This window comes from Salmo trutta, chromosome 21 (genome assembly GCF_901001165.1).
Source record: "Salmo trutta chromosome 21, fSalTru1.1, whole genome shotgun sequence".
Lineage (NCBI taxonomy): Eukaryota > Metazoa > Chordata > Actinopteri > Salmoniformes > Salmonidae > Salmo > Salmo trutta.
The window spans coordinates 49756124-49776677 of record NC_042977.1 but is presented as its reverse complement, the minus strand read 5'-3'; the positions used below and the strand labels follow the sequence as shown (position 1 = coordinate 49776677).

Here is a 20554-nt window from a genome sequence, read left to right as displayed (position 1 = left end):
CAGCAGAGTACACAGCCAGAAATAATCAGACACCCATTTTTCAAGCTAGCATATAATGTCACAAAAACCCAGAAGACAGCTAAATGCAGCACTAACCTTTGATGATCTTCATCAGATGACACACCTAGGACATTATGTTATACAATACATGCATGTCTGTTCAATCAAGTTCATATTTATATCAAAAACCAGCTTTTTACATTTGCATGTGACGTTCAGAAAAAGCATACCCCCCGCAAACTTCCGGGGAATTTACTAACAATTTACTAAATTACTCACGATAAACGTTCACAAAAAGCATAACAATTATTTTAAGAATTATAGATACATTACTCCTCTATGCACTCGATATGTCCGATTTTAAAATAGCTTTTCGGATGAAGCACATTTTGCAATATTCTGAGTAGATAGCCTGGCATCACAGGGCTAGCTATTTAGACACCCGGCAAGTTTAGCCTTCACCAAAATCACATTTACTATAACAAAAATGGTCTTACCTTTCCTGTTCTTCGTCAGAATGCACTCCCAGGACTTCTACTTCAATAACAAATGTAGGTTTGGTCCCAAATAATCCATAGTTATGTTCCATCAGCGACGTTTTGTTTGTGCGTTCTAGACACTAGCCCAATGATAAATAACGGTCGTGCGCATGGCGCATAACGTGACAAAAGATTTCTAAATATTTCATTACCGTACTTCGATGCATGTCAACCGCTGTTTAAAATCAATTTTTATGCCATTATTCTCGTAAAAAAGTGAAAATATTCCGACCGGGAATCTGCAATTAGGTAAACAGCCGAAGGAAAATACTGCACGGGGTCGAATCGGGCATGCGCCTAATTCCATTGTCCTCTGATGGGCCACTTGGAAAAGGCGATAATGTGTTTCAGCCTGAGGCTGCCTCGTCATCGTTCAGGTTTTTCCCGGGCTCTGAGAGCCTATTGGAGCCGTAGGAAATGTCACGTTACAGCTAAGATCCTGACTCTTCAATAAACAGAAGCAAGAACAACAACACCTTGTCAGACAGGCCACTTCCTGCATGAAATCTTCTCAGGTTTTTACCTGCCATAGGAGTTCTGTTATACTCACAGACACCATTCAAACAGTTTTAGAAACTTTAGGGTTTTTTCTATCCAAAGCCAATAATTATATGCATATTCTAGTTACTGGGCAGGAGTCGTAACCAGATTAAATCGGGTACGTTTTTTATCGGATGTGAAAATACTGCCCCCTAGCCCAAAGAAGTTAAAGTCACCCAGAACTGTGAGAGGTGAGCCATCCTCAGGAAAGGAACTTATCAAGGCGTCAAGCTCATTGATGAACTCTCCAAGGGAACCTGGAGGGAGATAAATGATAAGGATGTTAAGCTTGAATGGGCTAGTGACTATGACAGCATGGAATTCAAAGGACGAGATAGACAGATGGGTCAGGGGAGAAAGAGAGAATGTCCACTTGGGAGAGATGAGGATTCCAGTGCCACCAACCCGCTGACCAGATGCTCTCGGGGTGTGCGAGAACACGTGGTCAGACGAGGACAGAGCAGTAGGAGTAGCAGTGTTTCTGTGGTTATCCATGTTTCCGTCAGCGCCAAGAAGTCGAGGGACTGGAGGGTAGCATAGGCTGAGATGAACTCTGCCTTGTTGGCCGCAGACCGGCAGTTCCAGAGGCTGCCGGAGACCTGGAACTCCACGTGTGTCGTGCGCGCTGGGACCACCAGGTTAGAGTGGCAGCGGCCATGCGGTGTGAAGCGTTTGTGTGGCCTGTGCAGAGAGGAGAGAACAGGGATAGGCAGACACATGGTTGACAGGCTACAGGAGAGGCTACGCCAATGCAAAGGAGATTGGAATGAACACTCAATGACACTCAAATATAACTTTCCAACTTCCACTTTAGAAATTATAATTGATGTAAACTACAGTGGTTCAATGTTTCCAGGAATAGGCTCAAACTTAGTTTATTCAGCTAGATAACTTGGTACAGTATTCTTCCGTGAAACCCACCCAGTGCACCGTGTCCTATGACGACGTAGCTAGCATCCAATAACACACGGTTTGCACCAATACTTGGTTACAACAAACTACCAATGGATCATTCGTGTCCGTGTCTAGTTCCTTTCATAACGCAGAAGTAATTAAACGCTGGCTAGCTAACACAAAGTCAGTCCTGCTAGCTACACAAGTGGACTACACATCTCGAATGTTCAGAAAGTTGAGCTTACGTTGCAAAAATCTTGTTGACTAAAATGATACAGTACTGCTCGCTGGTAGAGTTGGCTAGCTAGCAATGGCTGCATTGTTGACTTTGTTTGAAAATGTAGCTGGCTAGCTAACCTCGATAGCTACTCTGTACTACACCTTTATCTATGATACAAAGACAACTATGTAGCTAGCTAACATTACACTAATCAAATTGTTCCGTTGTAATGTATTACATTACACGATATCAACACCATACCACTCCTGGTTACTATGACTACACGATATCAACACCATACCACTCCTGGTTACTATGACTATATGATATCAACACCATACCACTCCTGGTTACTATGACTACACGATATCAAACACCATACCTCTCCTGGTTACTATGACTACATGATATCAACACCATACCACTCCTGGTTACTATGACTACATGATATCAACACCATACCTCTCCTGGTTACTATGACTACACGATATCAACACCGTACCACTCCTGGTTACTATGACTACATGATATCAACACCATACCACTCCTGGTTACTATGACTACATGATATCAACACCATACCACTCCTGGTTACTATGACTACATGATATCAACACCACCATACTACATTTAATAGTAGCCTAGAACCTTTTAGAAGTTACAATCAACGAAATAAAAGCAATCAGGCACCCGTTGACATTATAATAATGTTTGGAGTATTAGAATACGGCATTAGCCATGTCAAAATGCATAGAATTATAGAAATTGCTTTAGAACTGCAACATTTCATTTCAGCTCCATGACAAAGTGTAGAATTGAAGGAGATTAGCTTTAAAACTGCAACATTGTAATCTCTGCTGCCAATATGATATGCTTGATTTATTATTTGGTCTGTGTGTTTTTTCACCGCTCAACTTTTATGGTGGGTCGCGACTCAGAATACACCTCAACTGGTGGGTCGCGACTCAAAAGACACCTCGATAGGTGGGTCGCGACTCAAAAGACACCTCAATAGGTGGGTCGCGACTCAAAAGAAACCAATAGGTGGGTCGCTACTCAAAAGACACCTCGATAGGTGGGTCGCGACTCAAAAGACACCTCGATAGGTGGGTCGCGACTCAAAAGACACCTCGATAGGTGGGTCGTGGCTCAAAAGACACCTCGATAGGTGGGTCGCAACTCAAAAGAAACCTCGATAGGTGGGTCGCAACTCAAAAGACACCTCGATAGGTGGGTCGCGACTCAAAAGAAACCTCGATAGGTGGGTCGCAACTCAAAAGACACCTCGATAGGTGGGTCGTGGCTCAAAAGACACCTCGATAGGTGGGTCGCAACTCAAAAGAAACCTCGATAGGTGGGTCGCAACTCAAAAGACACCTCGATAGGTGGGTCGTGGCTCAAAAGACACCTCGATAGGTGGGTCGCAACTCAAAAGAAACCTCGATAGGTGGGTCGCGACTCAAAAGACACCTCGATAGGTGGGTCGCGACTCAAAAGACACCTCGATAGGTGGGTCGCAACTCAAACACCTCGATAGGTGGGTTGCGACTCAAAGAAGTTTGGGAAGCCCTGCTCTAAAGCACGGAGAAAGGCATTTTAGAAAACTACATCTGGTGTGTCTGGGTAGAGATGGAGGAAAAGCCTGCACTTCTTGTTTCTCTCCAGAGCCTGTATTCACAATGCTTCTCACAGTAAGAGTGCTGATTTAGAACCAGTTGGCCCTTTTAGATAATAATGAATGAGATCATATGGACAGGTGGGGACCTGATCCAAGATTTTGGGACACAATTTGTTAATGGACGTCGTAGGAGGGTTGACTACCCCTGATGTAAAGTTGTATAACACTCTGTTCCTTTCTCATTATCCCTGTGTTATTCTCCAGACCCCAGAGTCCATGCTGGTCTCATTGAAGAAGGGGATGAAGGTGGATGATTCTAATATCCCCCCACCTGTAGCTAATGGAGCCCCTCCTTCCTCCCAGACACAAAACCTAAATCTGTGCTGACACCTCCAGAACAGCAGGGGGAGCCAGAGGCTGCTGCTCCTGCTGAAACATTACCTGTCTCCCATGAGGCAGCGTCACTCAGCAGTGAGGAGGAGCAATTTGTCAGAGAAGAAGCGGAAGAGAGAGGCCAAACTCGGTGGAAAATATGTCTCCCTCCAGCAGGTGGCTTTTTTCCCGTTGTTTTTGTACGGAGGACAATGAGAGAGCGTCGAATTTGGTCAACAACAAAACATTTGTCATCAGAAATGTACTACACTCCTAGATGTGTTATAAATGCTCTCTTTCTCCCTCTCCCTCTCTCCTGCGTTAATCGTTTTCTCTCTCTTTCAACTCAATTCAATTTAAGGGGCTTTGTTGGCATGGGAAACAAATGTTTACATTGCCAAAGCAAGCGAAATAGATAATAAACAAAAGTGAAATAAACAAAAAATTAACAGTAAACATTACATTCACAAAAGTTCCAAAGAAAGAGATATTTCAAATGTCATATTATTTCTGAATACATTGTTGTAACGATGTGCAAATGGTTAAAGTACAAAAGTGAAAAGAAAAACATAAATATGGGTTGTATTTATAATGGTGTGTTTTCTTCACTGGTTGATCTTTTCTTGTGGCAAAAGATCACACATCCTGCTGTGATGGAACACTGTGGTATTTCACCCAGTAGATATTGGAGTTTACCAAAATTGGATTTGTTTTGGAATTCTTTGTGGGTCTGTGTAATCTGAGGGAAATATGTGTCTCTAATATAGTCATACATTTGGCAGGAAGTTAGGAAGTGCAGCTCAGCTTCCACCTCATTTTGTGAGCAGTGTGCACATAGCCTGTCTTCTCCTGAGAGAAAGGTCTGCCTTTGGCAGAACATAGTCAAAGATTTCCTTAATTTTGGGTCAATCACAGTGGTCAGGTATTCTGCCACCAAGACCTCACAACCATAAAGCGCAATGTGTTCTATAACTGATTCAATTATTTTTAGCCAGATCCTAATTGGTATGTCACATTTGATGTTCCTTTAATTGGCATAGAAGTCCCTTCTTGCCTTGTCTCTCAGATCATTCACAGCTTTGTGGAAGTTACCTGTAGCGCTGATGTTAAGGCCGAGGTATGTATAGTTTGTGTGCTCTAGAGCAACGGTGTCTAGCTTAAATTTGTATTTGTGGTCCTGGCAACTGGACCTTTTTTGGAACACCATTATTTTTGTCTGACTGAGATTTACTGTCAGGGCCCAGGTCTGACAGAATCTGTGCAGAATATCTCCACTCAGCAAAAAGAGAAACGTCCTCTCACTGTCAACTGCGTTTATTTTCAGCAAACTTAACACGTGTACATATTTGTATAAACATAACAAGATTCAACAACTGAAACATAAACTGAACAAGACATTCCACAGACATGTGACTAACAGAAATGGAATAATGTGTCCCTGAACAAAGGGGGGGGGGGGTCAAAATGAAGTAACAGTCAGTATCTGGTGTGGCCACCAGCTGCATTAAGTACTGCAGTGCATCTCCTCCTCATGGACTGCACCAGATTTGCCAGTTCTTGCTGGGAGATGTTACCCCACTCTTCCACCAAGGCACCTGCAAGTTCCTGGACATTTCTGAGAGAATGGCCCTAGCCCTCACCCTCCGATCCAACAGGTCCCAGACATGCTCATTGGGATTGAGATCTGGGCTCTTCGCTGGCCATGGCAGAACACTGACATTCCTGTCTTGCAGGAAATCACGCACAGACTTAGCAGTATGGCTGGTGGCATTGTCATGCTGGAGGGTCATGTCAGGATGAGCCTGCAGGAAGGGTACCACATGAGGGAGGAGGTCTTCCCTGTAACACACAGCGTTGAGATTGCCTGCAATGACAACAAGCTCAGTCCGATGACGTTGTGACCCTCCACCTCCATATTGATCCCGCTCCAGAATACAGGTCTTCGGTGTAACGCTCATTCTTTCGACGATAAACACAAATCCGACCATCACCCCTGGTGAGACAAAACAGCGACTCGTCAGTGAAGAGCACTTTTTGCCAGTCCTGTCTAGTCTAGCGACGGTGGGTTTGTGCCCCTTGGCGACTTTGTTGCCGGTGATGTCTGGTGAGGACCTGCCTTACAACAGGCCTACAAGCCCTCAGTCCAGCCTCTCTCAGCCTATTGTGGACTGATGGAGGGATTGTGCGTTCCTGGTGTAACTCGAGCAGTTGTTGTTGCCATCCTGTACCTGTCCCGCAGGTGTGATGTTCGTATGTACCGATCCTGTGAAGGTGTTGTTACACGTAGTCCGCCACTGCGAGGACGATCAGCTGTCTGTCCTGTCTCCCTGTAGCGGTGTCTTAGGCGTCTCACAGTACGGACATTGCAATTTATTGCCCTGGCCACATCTGCAGTCCTCATGCCTCCTTGCAGCATGCCTAAGGCACATTCACGCAGATGAGCAGGGACCTGGGCATCTTTTTTGGTGTTTTTCAGAGTCAGTAGAAAGTCCTCTTTAGTGTCCTAAGTTTCATAACTGTGACCTTAATTGCCTAAAGTCTGTAAGCTGTTAGTGTCTTAACGTTCCACAGGTGCATGTTCATTAATTGTTTATGGTTCATTGAACAAGCATGGGAAACAATGTTTAAACTCTTTACAGTGAAGATACAGTGAAGATCTGTGAAGTTATTTGGATTTTTACGAATTATCTTTGAAAGACAGGGTCCTGAAAAAGGGACGTTTCTTTTTTTGCTGAGTTTGGTGCTGCTGTAGGCCCTCCTTGGTTGGGGACAGAAGCACCAGATCATCAGCAAACAGTAGACATTTGACTTTAGATTCTAGTAGGGTGAGGCTGGGTGCTTCAGACTGTTCTAGTGCCCTCGCCAATTCATTGATATATATGTTGAAGAGGGTGGGGGTCAAGTTGCATCCCTGTCTCACTCCACGACCCTGTGGGAAGAAATGTGTGTTTTTTGCCAATTTTAACCCCGCACTTTTTGTCTGTGTTCATGGATTTTATAATGTTGTATGTCCCCCCCCCCCCCCCCCCCCCAACAGCACTTTCCATCAATTTGTATAGCAGACCCTCAGGCCAAATTGAGTCGAAAGCTTTTTTGAAGTCAACAAAGCATGAGAAGACTTTGCCCCTGGTTTGTTTGTCAATTAGGGTGTGCAGGGTGAGTATGTGGTCTGTCATACGTTTAGGATACCATCAACCCCACAGGCCTTTTTGGGTTGGATCTCTTCATGTAGTTCTTTGTTTAGTGTTTTCCAATTTTCCCAGAAGTGGTTTGATTCTATGGATTATTTAATCACAATGAGCTGATTTCTGACGTTCTGTTCCTTCTTTATCCGATAGTGTATTTCTGTATTGTTTTAGTGATTCACCATAGTGAAGGCGTAGGCTCAGGTTATTCTGAGTTTCTATGTTTTTGGTTGGATAGGTTTCTCAATTTCTTTTAGGTTTTTTGCATTCTTCATCAAACCATTTGTCATTGTTGTACCAGCTCTCTGTAACCTAGAGGGAAACCAGTGGGTCCATCTCCTCTATACCATGTTTCCTGTAGGATGACAATGTCTGTATTTCCAATATCTTTGATGAAGTCTGGGTTCCTGCTCTTTAGGCCAAAGGCAGATGACCTCAGACCTTGTATATTCCAGGATGAGATAGTAAAAGCTTTGTGTTCCATAGTGCCTAGTGTTGTTTTTGTGTGGTTTAGGCCCCGGACCATCACAGTAGGTGTGAGCAGAGCATGTTGAGTATCTGATACATAACTCTTAGATACATACCTGAGAAGGGCTCCTCCTTGCTCATGGAAACCAAATTATATGAGCAGTTTGATTGGGGCAGCAGCTAGCCTAGTGGTTAGAGCGTTGGGCCAGTAACCGAAAGGTTGCTAAATTGAATCCCCAAGCTGACAAGATAAAAATCTGTCGTTCTGCCCCTGAACAAGGCAGTTAACCCACTGTTCCTAGGCCGTCATTGTAAATAAGAATTTGTTCTTAACTGACTTGCCTAGTTAAATAAAGGTTAAGTAAATAAAAAACTATATGGATTGTCCATCACTAGTCAATTGTTGATGTTTTTTCAGGGCCTTTACTACCGAACAACCATTCAGACAAAACACAAAAGTCGTAATACAATGTGTATTAAAATTATTCCACACATAGAACAGGTATATGCACTGTCATGACTGGCCTGCTCAGGTCATGTTTACCATGGACCACAATCCTACAGAGAGATCTCTCACCCACCAGAGGGAAAGAGATCGAGAGGTATGAAGATGAGGGGGGTTTTATGACACCTCACGCAGCAGACGAAATTCCTTTGTCCTCTCACTATGGAGAACCGGCCTCAGAACATTAACATGCAATAAATGGACTTTGGGACAATAGTTTTCGTCTGCCACAATGGTGGTAATGAAGATAGATGGAATATGAAAATTAATGTCGTTTTTGTTATGTTATTAAAAGTTAAAGGACGACGTTATAACGAAAACACTAACTTTAAGAGTTTTCCTAGAATGTGCTTGATGTTTGCATATTGTACGTTGTGTGGAAAATGTCCAGATCAAAGAGAATGTTTTTGTAAAGATGAAATGTGAAGTTAGTGGTCTAAATTGGATCTGAGTAAAATCCAGACCTCCGGCCTTGTACCTAGTTAAATCCAGACCTCCAGACTCGTAACTAGTAAAATCCAGACCTCCGGCCTCGTAACTAGTTAAATCCAGACCTCCGGCCTCGTAACTAGTTAAATCCAGACCTCCGGCCTCGTAACTAGTTAAATCCAGACCTCCGGCTTCGTAACTAGTTAAACCCAGACCTCCGGCCTCGTAACTAGTTAAATCCAGACCTCCGGCCTCGTAACTAGTTAAACCCAGACCTCCGGCCTCGTAACTAGTTAAATCCAGACCTCCGGCCTCGTAACTAGTTAAATCCAGACCTCCGGCCTCGTAACTAGTTACTCCCAGAGAATTACACTAAAGGCGCAAAACGCCCACTTCCGACCAGAGGGTATAAAACATGTGAGTTAAGAATTAACATGTCAGACTAAGTGACCCGAGCTGCAGCCAAGGTCTGAGTTGTCAGCAATCCCAAAAAGCAACACGAGATTGAAGACCAAGGAATCTTCTATCTACAGTGGGGAAATACTTATTTCCCTCATTAAAATGCAAATCAATTTATAAAATTTTTGACATGCGTTTTTATGGATATTTTTGTTGTTTTTCTGTCTCTCACTGTTCAAATAAACCTACCATTAAAATTATAGACTGATCATTTCTTTGTCAGTGGGCAAACGTACAAAATCAGCAAGGGATCAAATACTTTTTCCCCCCACTGTATGCTACGGATGAGTAGCTGCGTCTAAGAAGGTGAATTCAGGCAGGACCACTCGGTCACCACTCCATCGAATCGTGTGTCTACACTGCTTTCATTCATACGCTGTGAGCCCTGAGCTACAGGGCTGGCTGTTCTCAAAAGACCCCTTTCAGAACAAGGGCGAGGAAACAGACAACTAAGACAAAGGACACTGACATCGTGAGGACAACCAGAGAGTTACGCCAGAGAAGTGCGTCATCCGAGAAGCCGAAACGGTCCACGCAGAGACCCCCATCGGAGACTTTCAACACGTAATTACATCATTATATTCTGACCCATAAGAGCGGCAGTTCGGGGCAAGGTTATGGTTAAAATAAGCATAGCTGACAAATGCACCCAAGTGTATTTTTCTTTCGTGTACTTTCTCTTTTAAATCCCCACTTTGTGTAACACGTGTCATATCGTGTTGGTCCACTAGGGACCTGTTTCGTTGTACTAAGTTCTAATCAATAGCCCAGACTATGTGTATGTGTATCTTATATTAACACTTAGCTTGTTAGTAAATAAATAATCAACTCAATTGGTGTGGTACGGCCTCATTGGTGGTGTTATGTTCTGTTAATTACTGATGTCTCCTTTAAGAATGGAGCACCCTTGGTCATGCTGTTAATTACTGATGTCCCCTTTAAGAATGGAGCACCCTTGGTCATGCTGTTAATTACTGATGTCCCCTTTAAGAATGGAGCACCCTTGGTCATGCTGTTAATTACTGATGTCCCCTTTAAGAATGGAGCACCCTTGGTCATGCTGTTAATTACTGATGTCCCCTTTAAGAATGGAGCACCCTTGGTCATGCGCAGTGTTGTTCTATGTTATTCTGGTACTAACTCATTTTAGTAAATGTGAAGCTCCAGTTCAGTTTCTTGTATTCAGAGTATTTCTTTATTATATAAATAAGTAATAAGAGCTAAGACACTACAGGTGGGACTCGGGTTTATGCAGATTCCCGGATTATGCGACATTCAGAATGAGACTGTAGAGGAAATTGAATTAATTAGCGACTGTTGTAAAATCGATATTCTGATATTCTTCTTTGAGTTAATTTGGGAAATAGAAACTCAGTAAAACCAAACTTTCCCATGGTGCCCCAGGTTAATGAGTTAATAATTACCGGATTCATTTATTCACATAATTATAAACTGTTAATCATTCGATGAGCAGCAGTCGTCACATTAATCAATACAACGTCTTGACTTTTTCCACAATTTGTTACTTTATAGCCTTATTCTAAAATGGATTGAATTGTCCCCCCCCCCAAATCAATCTACACACAATAACCCATAATGACAATGCAAAAACAATTTTTGGGAAATTTTTGCACAAAAAAAAAGAAACATTCTCAAATTTGCATAAGTATTCAGACCCTTTACTCAGTACTTTGATGAAGCACCTTAGGCAGCGATTACAGCCTCAAGTCTTCTTGGGTATGATGCTACAAGCTTGGCACACCTGTATTTGGGGAGTTTCTCCCATTCTTCTCTGCAGATCCTCTCAAGCTCTGTCAGGTTGGATGGGGAGCGTCGCTGCACAGCTATTTTCAGGTCTCTCCAGAGATGTTAGATTGGGTTCAAGACCGGGATCTGGCTGGGAAACTCAGACATTTAGAGACTTGTCCCAAAGCCACTCCTGCGCTGTCTTCGCTGTGTGCTTAGGGTCGTTGTCCTGTTGGAAGGTGAACCTTCGCCCCAGTCTGAGCACTCTGGAGCAGGTTTTCATCAAGGATTTCTCTCTACTTTGGTCCATTCACCTTTCCCTCAAACCTGACTAGTCTCACAGTCCCTGCCGCTGAAAAACATCCCCACAGCATGATGCTGCCACCGCCATGCATCATCGTAGGGATGGTGCCAGGTTTCCTCCAGACGTGACGCTTGGCATTCAGACTAAAGAATTTAGGTTATTTACAGCTAGAGGTTAGGTTATTAACAGCTAGAGGTTAGGCTATTTACAGCTGGAGGTTAGGTTATTTACAGCGAGAGGGTTAGGTTATTTACAGCTAGAGGTTAGGTTATTTACAGCTAGAGGTTAGGTTATTTACAGCTAGAGGTTAGGTTATTTACAGCTAGAGGTTAGGTTATTAACAGCTGGAGTTTAGGAAAACAACATACAGAACGTGCTTTCTTATTTCTTTTTTTAAATAAAGTCGATGAACTATCTGAACATTGTCAGTATTGGGAGTTAGTATTGAATGTCAATAAGTAATAGAATTGTGTGTTATGACTTTACGATGTCCAGATATATTATACACCACTAAGCTTTATAGGAATCAGTTCCTTATCTACTGACACTACTTATCACGTTTCAGGTAAGACCCAAATGCAGACTGTGTTGAAGTAACAATGTTTATTACAGCAACAGGGGATGGCAAACGACAGGTCAAGGCAGGCAGGGGTCGATAACCACAGTAGTGGAGCAAAGTTACAGGACGGTAGGCAGAGTGGTCAGGCAGGCAGGCAGAGTGGTCAGGCAGGAAAGGGTCAAAACCAGGAGGGCGAGAAAAAGAGAGACTGGGGAAAAGTAGGAGCTGAGACAAAACGCTGGTTGACCTGACAAACAAGACGAACTGGCAACAGACAAACAGAGAACACAGGTATAAGTACCCAGGGGATAATGGGGAAGATGGGTGACACCTGGAGGGGGTGGAGACAAGCACAAGGACAGGTGAAACAGATCAGAGTGTGACACTTCATGGCCTAGTTGTTTTATTTTAACATCTTGGGAATAATTTCCCCACCACCACCATAATTGGACAGTGAAGCTAAAACTTTTAATTTGGATTTGAGATCAAATGTTTTATATGAGGCGACAATACAGAATGTTACCATTTATATGAGGTTATTTTCATACATATCTGTTTTAGCGTGTAGAAATGAATGCACTTGATGTATCTACAGTAGGTCCCCCATTTGAAAATGTCATAACTACAGTTGAAGTCAGAAGTTTACATACACTTAGGTTGCAGTCATTAAAAATCGTTTTTCAACTACTCCACAAATTTAACAAACAATAGTTTTGGCAAGTCGGTTAGGACATACTGTGGGACAAAAAAGTATTTAGTCAGCCACCAATTGTGCAAGTTCTCCCACTTAAAAAGATGAGAGAGGCCTGTAATTTTCATCATAGGTACACGTCAACTATGACAGACAAAATGAGAAAAAAAATTCCAGAAAATCACATTGTAGGATTTTAAATGAATTTATTTGCAAATTACGGTGGAAAATAAGTATTTGGTCACCTAAAAACAAGCAAGATTTCTGGCTCTCACAGACCTTTAACTTCTTCTTTAAGAGGCTCCTCTGTCCTCCACTCGTTACCTGTATTAATGGCACCTGTTTGAACTTGTTATCAGTATAAAAAACTTTTTGGATGCATTTGCAGTGTGATTTGATTGTTTATCAGATGATGTTCAATAGAATTTTATGGTAAATAATCTATTGTCATTTTGGAGCCAATGTAACATTATTTTATAATTTACAATAAAAGTGACTCCAAAATGACTCAATACATTATTTACCCATCAATTCTATTGGACACAATAGTCTTTAGCTAATGCTAGTTTTCAGATCTCAGGCTGGGTTACTCCTGGTTCCCTGAACCACCCTGATTACACGTTTTATCAACCAGAAGTCATCATAGCTAACATTACCCCTCCAGGCTGAATAAACTACTGTTCTGACCAGCCATAACATTACCCCTCCAGGCTGAATAAACTACTGTTCTGACCAGCCGTAACATTAGCCCTCCAGGCTGAATAAACTACTGTTCTGACCAGCCATAACATTACCCTTCCAGGCTGAATAAACTACTGTTCTGACCAGCCATAACATTGAAGACGGCTGCACAGTACTGTCTTTTATCGATGGCGGTTATAATATCGTTTAGTACCTTGAGCATGGCTGAGGTGCACCGTGACCAGCTCGGAATCCGGATTGCACAGCGGAGAAGATACGGTGGGATTCGAAATGGTCAGTGATCTGTTTATTAACTTGGTTTTCGAAGACTTCAGAAATGACAGGGCAGGATGGATATAGGTCTGTAACAGTTTGGGTCTAGAGTGTCTCCTTTGAAGAGGGGGATGACCGCGGCAGTTTTCCAATCTTTAGGGATCTCAGACGATACAAAAGAGAGGTTGAACAAACTGGTAATAGGGGTTGCAACAATGGCGGCGGATAATTTTAGAAAGAGAGGGTCCAGATTGTCTAGCCCAGCTGATTTGTACGGGTCCAGGTTTTGCAGCTTTCAGAACATCTGCTATCTGGATTTTGGTGAAGGAGAAGTTGGGGAGGGTTGGGCAAGTAGCTGCGGGGGGTGCGGGGCTGTTGGCCGGGGTTGGGGTAGCCAGGAGGAATGCTTGGCCAGCCGTAGAGAAATGGGTATTGAAATTCTTGATTATCGTGGATTTATCGTGACAGTGTTACGTACCTAGCCTCAGTGCAGTGGGCAGCTGAGAGGAGGTGCCCACTGCACTGCACCATGGACTTTACAGTGTCCCAAAACATTTTGGAGTTAGAGCTGCAGGATGCAAATTTCTGTTTGAAAAAGCTAGTCTTTGCTTTCCTGACTGACTGCGTGTATTGGTTCCTGACTTCCCTGAAAAGTTGCATATCGCGGAGACTATTCGATGTTAGTGCAGTCCACCACAGGATGTTTTTGTGCTGGTCGAGGGCAGTCAGGTCTGGAGTGAACCAAGGGATATATCTGTTCTTAGTTCTACATTTTCTGAAAGGGGCATGCTTATTTAAGATGAGGAAATTACCTTTAAAGAATGACCAGGCATCCTCGACTGACGAGATGAGGTCAATATCCTTCCAGGATACCCGGGCCAGGTTGATTAGAAAGGCCTGCTCGCAGAAGTGTTTTAGGGAGCGTTTGACAGTGATGAGGGGTGGTCGTTTGTCCGCGGACCCATAGCGGATGCAGGCAATGAGGCAGTTATCGCTGAGATCCTGATTGAAAACAGCAGAGGTGTATTTGGAGGGCAGGTTGGTCAGGATAATATCTATGAGGGTGCCCGGGAGGTGAGCCAGGCCCGGGAGGTGGGCCTGGCTCAGGGCTAGCTTCAGGGCTGGGTCATTAGGTGGCAGATAGCTAGCTGTGATGATCAGGAGTAATGGTCCAGGGTTTACGGCAGGAATCCGGCGTTGTAGTGGAGAAAACAGTCCGATGCTGGCAAGTATTATCCAGGCTAAAAAAACATCTGGTGTCTGTGCAGAAGGTAAAGGCCGCTAGCAGAGGCTAACAATGACTAAATAGCTAGTAGCTAATTAGCTGGTTAGCTGCTGATGGCTAGCTCCTGATGGAGGTTCTGGCTATAAGGTCTGAAAAATAGCGGATCCTGTGGGAGAAAGGTAGACGTGCTGAGGGAAGAAAAATAGAAATACATTAGCTAGCGAAAGAGGAGACTAGAATATGCGTTAGTGGATTTATTTTGAGAAGAGATAGTGTAAAATGGGATGCTTGGAAATGTTGTTCAGGCTATTTTGGTGGGATGCCAAAAGCACTAGTATGGATATACCAGAGTGCAGAATAACGGATTAGTTTACAAATGCTTGAAGTCTGATTGAATATTGCCGGTGTCAGTAAACGTCAGGGAAGAAACATAATTACAATTATTGCAAGCAGCACAGTTAAACGTTAGCTTGGGTGCTTGACTGCCACGTGGGAATAATAGTAGGAAGTAATGATTCAGAAAGTTTGGTTCAACTCTGTTCATTACAACATATTTGGGGGTTTGAGAACCATGTGACGTATTGACTAACAAGATGATAAGACAACATCAACTTCTTGAAGGTTCTACAGTGGTTAACCAATGGTTTTGTATTATACTGAACTAATGACACAGGTTAAAATGATAAGATTACTGGAAAGGGCCTCTGGGATTTAATTTGGATGGACCTTTTTCAATTCAGTTTTAAACTGGGTAAACAGGAAGATGGAAATGTTTTGAAATGTATCCAAATGGGTTCTGAAGGACAGGGACAGAGAAGGGAGAGGAAACAATTAATGGTGTCAAATGCCCTGAATGCTAAGAATTTCCCGTGAAGACTGATCAACTTCACTAGAAATTATTGGAACAGGTGGGATTTAAATATAAAATGACTAAGAAACACCAGTCTCTATTCAGAATGTACAATTACTTTGAAATTCTATTATTTCCATATAAAAATGATGAAGAGTTGTAATCTTAAATTAACTAGTTACTCAAATAATTGTATTTTTTGATTTAACATGTTGTTGTTGAATCATGTGTTCAGAGGGAAAATGATCAGTTCCATGGGGTTATTGTCTTTGGGTAAATATACACATGTGCTTTGTTCAGTCTGCATATAGAAAGGAAATATCTGTTAACAAGGGATGACAGTCACTCCAAATGGATTATGATATAAGTAAAGATGATTTCATTGTGTGTTTTTGTTTCAATACAAAATTTGCAACATTGGGATATTGAAGTTTGCGGGAGGTTACGTTGTTAAATTATCTGTAACTCGTCTGAGAGATCACCAGTAGAATAAGGGAGTTATCATGGAAGGTGACGTCAGAATGCATGGGAGAGATATTTTTACCACAAGTGTGTGTGAAGCTCTAACTCTCCCTAACCAGCGGAAGAGTGAGGGACAACTGCGTCTGATGACCTGTGAACTGTATCTGAAATAGACATGCTGGAATGATATGTGCTGGAGGAGGAAGACTAAAAGGGGAATAGGTTACTGACCTTTCATTACCAGGCCTCTCAGGACAGAAAAACAGAGGCAAATGGGTCTGTAATATGAATAGATAGTACTGGTATTACAAGTTTAGTATAAACGTACATTTTTAAGGAAATGAAGCACTAAGGACTGAATTCTGATTTGGGTTGGACAATTTATAAAACGTTTTAGTTATGATTTGGACATAGAACTGTTTAAATTTACTAGGCCTAGGGAAGCTCTGGAAACTAAATCCTGAGACAGGGAGGTTGACAGAACTTACAGAATATTAAAGGTTTTTGTTTCTTTTGTTTTATTATGTCATTAGAAATTTAATGTTAAACTGTATTGATATAATTGATTGCATAAAAAGTTTATAGTCTGTTTTGCGATACACACAAGGATGAAGGAGGAGACCAACATTATGAGTAGTGGTTTAGTTACATTATGAGTAGTGGTCACTTATTACAAATATGCAGTTATTGTAATTTATTTTGCTCTTTTCTTGTCTGGTTAATTTATTTTTGTTTTAAGGAACATAAGTGTGTTTATTGTTCCTGAGGAGGGAATGATATAAATTGACAAAAATTGATTTGAGAATGTTTAAGTATGTATCAAACTGTGGAAGGAAATTAGTAGTAAATGATGTGTTATGGGTTAGAAGAACTATGACTGCATTGGGGATCTGAGGGGGCTCATAAATGAAGGTTATGGTAGTAGAGGGGTGTTATTTCTAGAGACTATGTATATTAATAGAAGAGAGAACTCACAGAAGAGAAAGGACAGCTGGCTGTGTAAAATATAGGGATGCACAACATAGGGAGAATTCTGAGTAAATTGAACATTACACATACCTAGATTATGGTAAGAGTAAAAGTGATAGTGGTGACATTTAACACTATGGTAAAAGTTTAAGAGAGTTATGACTTGGAGTTTTAAGAGGTTGGATAGTCTTCCAACTGGAAGACACTAGACTGATTACATGTTATTCCAACAGCAGTTGCTGTAGGGACCATAATTTGGCTATCATTGTGTATAAGTATATCTGTGGTAGGAGGCCAGGTATTTGAGACAATGTTTAAATAGGGCTGTTATTTAAATATTACAAAGTAGTGATCTTGACATGAGAAGAAAGTCTGTTGTCAGGAAATAACCCATGTGTTAGTGTGTATGTCCTCAGGAGAAAAGCAGCACATAAGAAGCCAGAAATAACCAAGGGCATGGGCTGACTTCTAGAGATTGAGTGTACATCAAGATACACCAGGCTGGGGGTATACTTCTTACAGCACCTGCAGTGGTAAAGATCATCATGTCTCTCTTTGGTGGGCGCATAATTCTCACAAGAAGTAAGGTCCAGCTGAATAATGGGTGAGCTTGAAAGCACCATGACAGAGGACGCGGAGAGAGAGAGACTAGATTCCACTGTAGACATACAGTTGTTGGGTTTGGGAGCTACTTATTTTATTGGTTAATGCATCATATGAAAAAGGACAGATGTTAGGGTAATTGTGCTCTAAACAACATGTTGAAGGCATTAATGTGAAAGCATATACAGTATTGAATTACTTCAAGAAGATATAATGTTTATTAGGGATATGCCTATCAGTTGAAATGGAGCAGATGGGAAACAAAGTGAAAATGACATGATTTGGGAACACCTCTCAGAACCTGGAGCCGAAAGGGGAAGACTGGGTGAAAGCATGAGGAAGCTTTTTAGTGCTTTTATTTTTGTGGATTCCAGCAGAAAAGTATCCTGGAGGCATAGAGTCAGGTGAAGAGAGAGTGGGAATTGTCATGGTCTCAGATTTCGGTTTCCATGAATATATTTATGCATGACATATCACATTGTCAATACTGTTGTGTTTTTGTTTTTCACTTTCCAAGTCTTATGCTTAGGAACCAGAAGGAGAGGGGTCGCCAGCTTCAGCTGGAATGTTAGTTGGTGTATGATGAGTGATGGGAATAAGTGGATGTATGGTGTGATCATAAAACAGAGGCCATAAGTCTCTAAGTTTGAATGCCTCACAGAAAGAAGGCAGAAACCTGAACCAGGACCAGAGGTTCCACGTCTGGTGATCCAAGAGACCAGGTCCGAGTGTTCCAGAAGAAAGGAATGAGCCAAGGAGGGAGGGTCCCTACAAGGTGGCTTGAACAATGTTAACTGCTGTCCAGGTGAAAGGAAGCAACACGTGGTACCATCTAAACCACTGAACCAAAGTCCCGTCGGGAAGGAGGGGACAACCACCGCCAGGCAGGAGCCAGGCAGGAGCCAGGCAGGAGCCAGGCAGGAGCCAGGCAGGAGCCAGGCAGGAGCCAGGCAGGAGACAGGCAGGAGCCAGGCAGGAGCCAGGCAGGAGACAGGCAGGAGACGAAGAGGAGGTGGATCGAGGAGCAACTTTCAACAGCCAACAGACACTCTCTCCTGAATATCCAGAGAGTCCAGGGATGGGGAGGAGTGACATGCCTGTTGCTCCTGATGACATACCTACTCTGGCAGATACCCCTGATAGAGGTGTTGTTCAAGGGGACGGAGAAACAACGACAGGAGAATGGAAAGGAGACTTTCTTATCAACTTCTCTGTCCTCACATGGTCTTTTTAACAGACAGTGAACCAGGACAGATGAAGAATGGTAGAATGGTCTTGACAGCAACAGCAACAAACCTAGAAGAAATTGTAAAATTACCTCCCACTAGAGACTAGTACACCAACTAAGACAATAGAAAAACCATAAGAAAGTGGGTTGATGCAGAAAATCCCCACCAACTGGGGTAGCTACAATGAAGAAACTACCCAAGAATCAAACATTGATCAAAAATTTAGAAAAGCAATAACAAATGGCTTGTATAGGTGAGCTCAGTAAGAAGCAACTAAACATAGGATGGACAATTGCATTTTGTCTAGCAATTCACATTTGTCTGATATTTTAATAATACCTGAACTTACATCTGTTGAAGAATGTGTTAAATGGAAAGTGTTCATTGTATTCAGAGTCAATACTACATACCTTTGTGTAACATAGAATGCAGATTGGCATTAGGTAGCACTAACGGTAGAAGTGAATTACACCAAACTATGTTGGGAGAACATGAATGTGCAACATATGACTTAAGAACTGAATGAAATGGTCCTCATAATGATAGGTTTACTATGGTAAAAAGTAGATATGAATGTTTCTACAGCTCAAGGCTATGTATTACATGCTCATACTTCTTCATAGTATACTGATTTGTTATATGTATCCTTGTTTACTATTTTAAGTTTGACTGGATCTTTTACTCCTATCTATGTTATCGGATTGGAGATGTTTGGTCCAGTATATGATTATGTTCTATCTTTTTACATTTCGTTCAACAGATTTACTATTCTATGTATCTATTATTTTGCTTCCATCCTTATTGTCTCTAGTTTAATTATGTTTGATGTGGGACTAATTAGTCCCAGAGGAGGGATTATGTGGGAGAAAGGTAGACGTGCTGAGGGAAGAAAAATAGAAATAAATTAGCTAGCGAAAGAGGAGACTGGCAGCAGGCCCTGAGTGGAAATAACAGATGGCTATGCTTCCCCAAGCAGGAACCACGCAAAGGCCAGGCAAGCTGAATGTATGGCCGTGACTAAATATATGCCAAGCGTAAGCATGCAATGCAGGCATTATTTTCATTTCCATATGAGGAGAGTATAGCCATCAATATGTTAGAGCTAAAAGCAGATATGGGCGTTATCCATTGGATGGAAAGAAAAAGGGGCAGAACGCATAGGGGGTTTTACTTCATTTACATAGAGGATGGACCTATGTATTGTATATGCATAAAAGCAGAGCCGGAGCCGAAAAAAGGGAGTTGTTGTCCGCGGACCGGCTCGGCTTTTTTACTCTGTATTAAAGTCTATAAATTCTAAGTGAATTTACAAGTTCTTGTAAGAAGTGTTATTCTTAAGACAATTTTCCACGACAATCCGTGTCACATTGAGTGAGACGGGTTACCGGAAGGTATATTTAATTTAAAAATGGAATAGAGATGGAAAATACATTGAAATATATACAAAAAAGACGAGAGGACGACACACCACGTCTGCACTGCTACGTTATCTTGTGCTTTTATTTTGTAGATTAAAACAAGCAATGGTTACAGTACATGTCTTCCTGGCAGAAAACAACACAAGCATGTAAGACTAGTGTTTGTTAAACTACAATTTCCATGGAAAGATCTCAGGTTCATTTGATTCAATAATAGTAGGTTACATGAAGAAAGCATCAAACGTAATCATGATCTGCCTAAGAACAGGTCTGTATTGAGGAATGTAATAATGAAATATATACTAATTAATATAT

General features: G+C 42.0%; 1 protein-coding gene across 2 annotated transcripts in view; it reads left to right on the top strand.

The window, feature by feature from the left end:
• LOC115157619 (protein FAM111A-like) overlaps positions 1-20554 on the top strand; it is a 201385-nt gene that overhangs the window by 112928 nt on the left and 67903 nt on the right. The window lies entirely within an intron of this gene.